We start from the raw sequence: 9,293 nt of genomic DNA, 5'->3' as shown, positions 1-9,293 counted from the left end.
AATGATGGGTCAGTGTTATCAATATAGAGGTCATTGTACAGGGAGGGGGAGGAGATAAGCTGTGACATCATCTATTGTCAGTAGTGATATAATGATGGGTCAGTGTTATCTATATAGAGGTCATTGTACAGGGAGGGGGAGGAGATAAGCTGTGACATCATCTATTGTCAGTAGTGATGTAATGATGGGTCAGTGTTATCTATATAGAGGACATTGTACAGGGAGGAGGAGGAGATAAGCTGTGACATCATCTATTGTCAGTAGTGATGTAATGATGGGTCAGTGTTATCTATATAGAGGTCATTGTACAGGGAGGGGGAGGGGATAAGCTGTGACATCATCTATTGTCAGTAGTTATGTAATGATGGGTCGGTGTTATCTATATAGAGGTCATTGTACAGGGAGGGGAGGAGATAAGCTGTGACATCATCTATTGTCAGTAGTGATGTAATGATGGGTCAGTGTTATCTATATAGAGGTCATTGTACAGGAGGGGAAGGAGATAAGCTGTGACATCATCTATTGTCAGTAGTGATGTAATGATGGGTCAGTGTTATCTATATAGAGGTCATTGTACAGGGAGGGGGAGGAGATAAGCTGTGACATCATCTATTGTCAGTAGTGATGTAATGATGGGTCAGTGTTATCTATATAGAGGTCATTGTACAGGGAGGGGGAGGAGATAAGCTGTGACATCATCTATTGTCAGTAGTGATCTAATCCACTAACATTCGGATAGAGATTGGTCTGGGCGCACATTCACACATTATACATTGATCTTTTGTTTCTAGGCTACATTATTACGAAGGTGTGCCTTTATAGTCCAGTGGGCCTTGTAATAAGGTGCGCCTTATATATGAACCTAGATGTTTTAGCAGGCATTTATTGATGGTGCGCCTTATAGTCCGAAAAATACGGTATCTCTAATTTGAGGTTCTTCGTTACATTTTGATCAAATTGCACAAACCAATTCATGGTGATCTAGTTCTATTGAATCCCTACTCTACATGTTTGTTCTTCCTCCATATTTTTTTTCTGGTACTGTCCGCCCCATTTGGCCCACATAGTGGTGCCTTCCTGCTCCTCCGTCAGTTTCTGAGACTATGAAGTGATGAGCAGTCAAGACTTGTTCACACGGCGTCCGCTGGTTCTGTGGTGCGGTGCTGGCGGGGGCCTAGAGCTATGGGGGCTTAGCCTGCCTGTGTGGACGCTGGGGTCTGTTGGACCTTGGTCCCTGCTGGTGCAGTGTTGCATTGGAGGTGGCGCCATATATTGCTGTGTAGGGGAATGCTCTGCCCCGGACTATCAGACTAATACCTAACCTCCAAAGTTTCAAACGTGCTCTTAAAACCCAATTCTTTAGGCAAGCCTATAACACTCATTAACTGCATGAAGTTTTAACTCCTCTACTAACCCGTCCTGTGTCGTCCTCCCATCTGTTATCCAGCAACCAACAGGCACCAGACTTCTCTGCAGTCCCATTCACCCTGGACCTGGTATATAAGATGACGGCTGAGTGGTTCAAGCGACAGCAATTCCATTTATTATATTTTGTTCTATTCCCTAAGAAGAATGGCTTGACCATTAAATATTCTTTTACCTCTTGTGTCTCCCCTCATCCTCATAGACTGTAAGCTCTTGTGTCACCCCCTCATCCTCATAGACTGCAAGCTCTTGTGTCACCCCCTCATCCTCATAGACTGTAATCTCTTGTGTCACCCCCTCATCCTCATAGACTGTAAGCTCTTGTGTCACCCCCTCATCCTCATAGACTGTAAGCTCTTGTGCCCCCCCCTCATCCTCATAGACTGTAAGCTCTTGTGCCCCCCCCCTCATCCTCATAGACTGTAAGCTCTTGTGTCACCCCTCATCCTCATAGACTGTAAGCTCTTGTGTCACCCCCTCATCCTCATAGACTGTAAGCTCTTGTGTCTCCCCACTCCTCCTCATAAACTGTAAGCTCTTGTGTCACCCCCTCATAGACGGTAAGCTCTTGTGTCACCCCCTCATCCTCATAGACTGTAAGCTCTTGTGTCCCCCCCTCATCCTCATAGACTGTAAGCTCTTGTGTCACCCCCCTCATCCTCATAGACTGTAAGCTCTTGTGTCACCCCTCATCCTCAGACTGTAAGCTCTTGTGTCACCCCCTCATCCTCATAGACTGTAAGCTCTTGTGTCTCCCCACTCCTCCTCATAAACTGTAAGCTCTTGTGTCACCCCCTCATAGACGGTAAGCTCTTGTGTCACCCCCTCATCCTCATAGACTGTAAGCTCTTGTGTCCCCCCCTCATCCTCATAGACTGTAAGCTCTTGTGTCTCCCCACTCCTCCTCATAAACTGTAAGCTCTTGTGTCACCCCCTCATCCTCATAGACTGTAAGCTCTTGTGTCCCCTCCTCATCCTCATAGACTGTAAGCTCTTGTGTCACCCCCTCATCATCATAGACTGTAAGCTCTTGTGTCTCCCCCTCATCCTTATAGACTGTAAGCTCTTGTGTCTCCCCCTCATCCTTATAGACTGTAAGCTCTTGTGTCACCCCCTCATCCTCATAGACTGTAAGCTCTTGTGTCACCCCTCATCCTCATAGACTGTAAGCTCTTGTGTCCCCCCCTCATCCTCATTGACTGTAAGCTCTTGTGTCACCCCCTCATCCTCATTGACTGTAAGCTCTTGTGTCACCCCCTCATCCTCATAGACTGTAAGCTCTTGTGTCACCCCCTCATCCTCATAGACTGTAAGCTCTTGTGTCACTCCCTCATCCTCATAGACTGTAAGCTCTTGTGTCACCCCTCATCCTCATAGACTGTAAGCTCTTGTGTCACCCCCTCATCCTCATAGACTGTAAGCTCCTGTGTCACCCCCTTATCCTCATAGACTGTAAGCTCTTGTCACCCCCTCATCCTCATAGACTGTAAGCTCTTGTGTCACCCCCTCATCCTCATAGACTGTAAGCTCTTGTGTCACTCCTCATAGACTGTAAGCTCTTGTGTCACTCCCTCATCCTCATAGACTGTAAGCTCTTGTGTCACCCCTCATCCTCATAGACTGTAAGCTCTTGTGTCACCCCCTCATCCTCATAGACTGTAAGCTCTTGTGTCACCCCTCATCCTCATAGACTGTAAGCTCTTGTGTCACCCCCTCATCCTCATAGACTGTAAGCTCTTGTGTCACCCCTCATCCTCATAGACTGTAAGCTCTTGTGTCACTCCCTCATCCTCATAGACTGTAAGCTCTTGTGTCACCCCTCATCCTCATAGACTGTAAGCTCTTGTGTCACCACCTCATCCTCATAGACTGTAAGATCTTGTGTCCTCCTCATCCTCATAGACTGTAAGCTCCTGTGTCACCCCCTCATCCTCATAGACTGTAAGCTCTTGTGTCCTCCCCTCATCCTCATAGACTATCAGCTCTTGTGTCACCCCCTCATCATCATAGACTGTAAGCTCTTGTGTCACCCCCTCATCCTCATAGACTGTAAGCTCTTGTGTCACCCCCCTCATCCTCATAGACTGTAAGCTCTTGTGTCACCTCTCATCCTCATAGACTGTAAGCTCTTGTGTCACCCCCTCATCCTCATAGACTGTAAGCTCTTGTGTCACCCCCCTCATCCTCATAGACTGTAAGCTCTTGTGTCACCTCTCATCCTCATAGACTGTAAGCTCTTGTGTCACCCCCTCATCCTCATAGACTGTAAGCTCTTGTGTCCTCCCTCATCCTCATAGACTGTAAGCTCTTGTGTCACCCCCTCATCCTCATAGACTGTAAGATCTTGTGTCACCCCCTCATCCTCATAGACTGTAAGCTCTTGTGTCACCCCTTCTCCTCATAGACTGTAAGCTCTTGTGTCACCCCCTCATCCTCATAGACTGTAATCTCATGTGTCACCCCTCATCCTCATAGACTGTAAGCTCTTGTGTCACCCCCTCATCCTCATAGACTGTAAGCTCTTGTGTCACCCCCTCATCCTCATAGACTGTAAGCTCTTGTGTCACCCCCTCATCCTCATAGACTGTAAGCTCTTGTGTCACCCCCTCATCCTCATAGACTGTAAGCTCTTGTGTCACCTCCTCATCCTCATAGACTGTAAGCTCTTGTGTCACCCCTCATCCTCATAGACTGTAAGCTCTTGTGTCACCCCCTCATCCTCATAGACTGTAAGCTCTTGTGTCACCCCCTCATCCTCATAGACTGTAAGCTCGTGTGTCACCCCCTCATCCTCATAGACTGTAAGCTCTTGTGTCACCCCCTCATCCTCATAGACTGTAAGCTCTTGTGTCCCTCTCATCCTCATAGACTGTAAGCTCTTGTGTCACCCCCTCATCCTCATAGACTGTAAGCTCTTGTGTCACCCCCTCCTCCTCATAGACTGTAAGCTCTTGTGTCCTCCCCTCATCCTCATAGACTGTAATCTCATGTGTCACCCCCTCATCCTCATAGACTGTAATCTCATGTGTCATCCCCTCATCCTCATAGACTGTAAGCTCGTGTCTCCCCCTCATCCTCATAGACTGTAAGCTCTTGTGTCCTCCCCTCATCCTCATAGACTGTAATCTCATGTGTCACCCCTCATCCTCATAGACTGTAAGCTCTTGTGTCCCCCCTCATCTTCATAGACTGTAAGCTCTTGTGTCCTCCCCTCATCCTCATAGACTGTAATCTCATGTGTCACCCCTCATCCTCATAGACTGTAAGCTCGTGTCTCCCCCTCATCCTCATAGACTGTAAGCTCTTGTGTCACACGCTCATCCTCATAGACTGTAAGCTCTTGTGTCCTCCCCTCATCCTCATAGACTGTAATCTCATGTGTCACCCCTCATCCTCATAGACTGTAATCTCATGTGTCCCCCCTCATCCTCATAGACTGTAAGCTCTTGTGTCCCCCCTCATCCTCATAGACTGTAAGCTCTTGTGTCCCCCTCATCCTCATAGACTGTAAGCTCTTGTGTCCCCCTCATCCTCATAGACTGTAAGCTCTTGTGTCCTCCCCTCATCCTCATAGACTGTAAGCTCTTGTGTCCCCCTCATCCTCAGACTGTAAGCTCTTGTGTCACCCCCTCATCCTCAGACTGTAAGCTCTTGTGTCACCCCCTCATCCTCATAGACTGTAAGCTCTTGTGTCCTCCTCATCCTCATAGAATGTAAGCTCTTGTGTCCCCCTCATCCTCATAGACTGTAAGCTCTTGTGTCATCTCCTCATCCTCATAGACTGTAAGCTCTTGTGTCACCCCCTCATCCTCATAGACTGTAAGCTCTTGTGTCCCCCTCATCCTCATAGACTGTAAGCTCTTGTGTCCCCCCTCCTCCTCATAGACTGTAAGCTCTTGTGTCACCCCCTCATCCTCATAGACTGTAATCTCATGTGTCACCCCTCATCCTCATAAACTGTAAGCTCTTGTGTCACCCCCTCATCCTCATAGACTGTAAGCTCTTGTGTCTCCCCCTCATCCTCATAGACTGTAAGCTCTTGTGTCCTCCTCATCCTCATAGACTGTAAGCTCTTGTGTCCCCCTCATCCTCATAGACTGTAAGCTCTTGTGTCACCCCCTCATCCTCATAGACTGTAAGCTCTTGTGTCACCCCCTCATCCTCATAGACTGTAAGCTCTTGTGTCCCCCCTCATCCTCATAGACTGTAAGCTCTTGTCACCTCTCATCCTCATAGACTGTAAGCTCTTGTGTCACCCCCTCATCCTCATAGACTGTAAGCTCGTGTCTCCCCCTCATCCTCATAGACTGTAAGCTCTTGTGTCACACCCTCATCCTCATAGACTGTAAGCTCTTGTGTCACCCCCTCATCCTCATAGACTGTAATCTCATGTGTCACCCCTCATCCTCATAGACTGTAAGCTCGTGTCTCCCCCTCATCCTCATAGACTGTAAGCTCTTGTGTCACACCCTCATCCTCATAGACTGTAAGCTCTTGTGTCCTCCCCTCATCCTCATAGACTGTAATCTCATGTGTCACCCCTCATCCTCATAGACTGTAATCTCATGTGTCACCCCTCATCCTCATAGACTGTAAGCTCTTGTGTCCCCCCTCATCCTCATAGACTGTAAGCTCTTGTGTCCCCCCTCATCCTCATAGACTGTAAGCTCTTGTGTCCTCCCCTCATCCTCAGACTGTAAGCTCTTGTGTCACCCCCTCATCCTCATAGACTGTAAGCTCTTGTGTCCTCCTCATCCTCATAGACTGTAAGCTCTTGTGTCCCCCTCATCCTCATAGACTGTAAGCTCTTGTGTCACCCCCTCATCCTCATAGACTGTAATCTCATGTGTCACCCCTCATCCTCATAGACTGTAAGCTCTTGTGTCACCCCCTCATCCTCATAGACTGTAAGCTCTTGTGTCACCCCCTCATCCTCATAGACTGTAAGCTCTTGTGTCACCCCCTCATCCTCATAGACTGTAAGCTCTTGTGTCCCCCTCATTCTCATAGACTGTAAGCTCTTGTGTCACCCTCATCCTCATAGACTGTAAGCTCTTGTGTCACCCTCATCCTCATAGACTGTAAGCTCTTGTGTCATCTCCTCATCCTCATAGACTGTAAGCTCTTGTGTCACCCCCTCATCCTCATAGACTGTAAGCTCTTGTGTCCCCCTCATCCTCATAGACTGTAAGCTCTTGTGTCCCCCCTCCTCCTCATAGACTGTAAGCTCTTGTGTCCCCCCTCATCCTCATAGACTGTAAGCTCTTGTGTCCCCCCTCATCCTCATAGACTGTAAGCTCTTGTGTCACCCCTCATCCTCATAGACTGTAAGCTCTTGTGTCCCCCCTCATCCTCATAGACTGTAAGCTCTTGTGTCCCCTTCATCCTCATAGACTGTAAGCTCTCGTGTCCCCCCTCATCCTCATAGACTGTAAGCTCTTGTGTCACCCCTCATCCTCATAGACTGTAAGCTCTTGTGTCCCCCCTCATCCTCATAGACTGTAAGCTCTTGTGTCCCCCCTCATCCTCATAGACTGTAAGCTCGTGTCACCTCCTCATCCTCATAGACTGTAAGCTCTTGTGTCTCCCCCTCATCCTCATAGACTGTAAGCTCTTGTGCCACCCCCTCATCCTCATAGACTGTAAGCTCTTGTGTCCTCCTCATCCTCATAGACTGTAAGCTCTTGTGTCACCTTCTCATCCTCATAGACTGTAAGCTCTTGTGTCACCCCCTCATCCTCATAGACTGTAAGCTCTTGTGTCACTCCCTCATCCTCATAGACTGTAAGCTCTTGTGTCCCCCTCATCCTCATAGACTGTAAGCTCTTGTGTCCCCTTCATCCTCATAGACTGTAAGCTCTTGTGTCCTCATCCTCATAGACTGTAAGCTCTTGTGTCACCCCCTCATCCTCATAGACTGTAAGCTCTTGTGTCTCCCCACTCCTCCTCATAGACTGTAAGCTCTTGTGATCAGGGCCCTTTCTCCTATTGTTCCATACGAATGTTTGTTCTCTGTCATGTTCTATTATATTTGTATTTGTCCCCTATGATTTGTAAAGCGCTACGGAATATGATGGCGCTATATAAATAAAGATTATTATTATTATTATTAGGGACCCACAAAAACAAGGTGACGATTTGTGTCGATTTGTGGTTTATGCAATTTGATCAGAATGTATTGTAGAACCTTGAGTTCATTTTGTTAACTTAACCCAGCGACAATAGTATGAATGTGCGGTCCAAGTGATGGATCAAGAGAGCAATCCTATCTACACGGAGTTAGATGTGGGTTTCACCCATTGGGGACTTCTGGTTTTAGTAAAAGAATCATTAAAGAATCACCGGTTCTGACAACATTATAATTGTGTAATCCTCGGCTTCAAGGCAAAATTTGTCTTTTATAACTGTTTGTTTTCTTGGAGTCATCTTGGGGAACACATCCCTCACCACCAGTCAGGGGTGCACCAGCCATGATGTAAGTCGAGACTCTTGCCTCAGGCGGCACCACCTGCACTCAGATGGGAGGCAGCATCAGGGGAGCAGTTATCTGATACAAAGCAAAACCTGACACTTAAAGGGGTTTCCCATCTGGGCATTTACATTTAATTAAATTCATTTGCCATATGTAAACATTTCTTCAATTGGATGTAAATAAAAAAAATGTTCCTGTGTGAAGATAATTTCCTATAAATGTAGTCATGTTGTCCCTTAGAAACCAGATGGCTTCCTCAGATACGACCACCTCACACTCTGGCAGCAGTGACCAGACTTGCGCTATTGAGCCCTGCCGGACCACCAGGATTCAGCGATCATTACCACAGGACGGCTGTGGGACCTGCAGTAACTCCCGGACATTTCATATACAAAAATCATTTGTGTCTTTGTACAATCCCTCCAGCAGAGGTGGTCGTATCCAAGGACACAGTCTTGTTTCTAAGGGACAACATGGCTACATTTATGAGAAATTTTCTTCACACAGGAACATTTTTTTTTTTAATAACATCCAATTGAAGAAATGTTTATATATGGCAGATTAATGAAACTGAATGTGAGTGCCCTGACGAGAGGAGAATACCCCTTTAAGTCTTTTCACGCCTGATGTCAGGCACTGCATAGCAATATATAACTGGATGGGGCATAGGGGGCGCCATTCTATAGCTCACCTCAGCCGGCTGTACGGTCACCCCTGCCACCGGCCTTTAAACTGAACCAGTCACCATATTTTTCACAAATACAGCTAGTGACAGGTTCCTATAGATCTTTACCAACTAAATTCCACCCTTCTTTTAGCTTCAAAATTATTTCCCTCACATCCCCATAAAAGCAACTTTTTTGCCTTAGCTCACCATCCCCTGCTCCCCATGCCATATCCCCCCCTGCCATTCAGCAATTCACATCATGTGACTAGGGTGATGTCATCTAAGGTCCTTTACCCAGTAATATTAAAGGGGTTGCCCATGAAAGAAAGTTCTCAAATTTAATGTTTACACAATGAAGATAATTTTTAACCCCCTTACTTTAGTAGACACTTCATGATCCCTCTGTGCTACAAAATGCTGTGTGCTGACAATGTACTTAGATGATTAAGGTGCAGGGTTTATTTACACTTTCATTTAGCTCTGAACAGTTTACTAGTATCTGACACATATGAGACAGAGACAGATCAGAGATGAGCGAGAAGATCCATGAGATGGATTTCAAACAAAATGAAACACTCCAGCTCTGCTATATCTCAGCTATAACACACACATAGAGTCAGCTCTGCTACAACTCCTTCCCCTGCTATAAAGACTTTGTAGCTTGTAGAGTAAGTATCTGCACATTGCTGCTGGTCTTGAAATGCGGGGGAGGGGAGAGCAGGAGGCAGA

The sequence above is a fragment of the Engystomops pustulosus genome, chromosome 11, assembly GCF_040894005.1.
Source record: "Engystomops pustulosus chromosome 11, aEngPut4.maternal, whole genome shotgun sequence".
In the NCBI taxonomy this organism is placed as follows: Eukaryota; Metazoa; Chordata; class Amphibia; order Anura; family Leptodactylidae; genus Engystomops; species Engystomops pustulosus.
Note: the sequence above shows the minus strand (reverse complement) of the source record.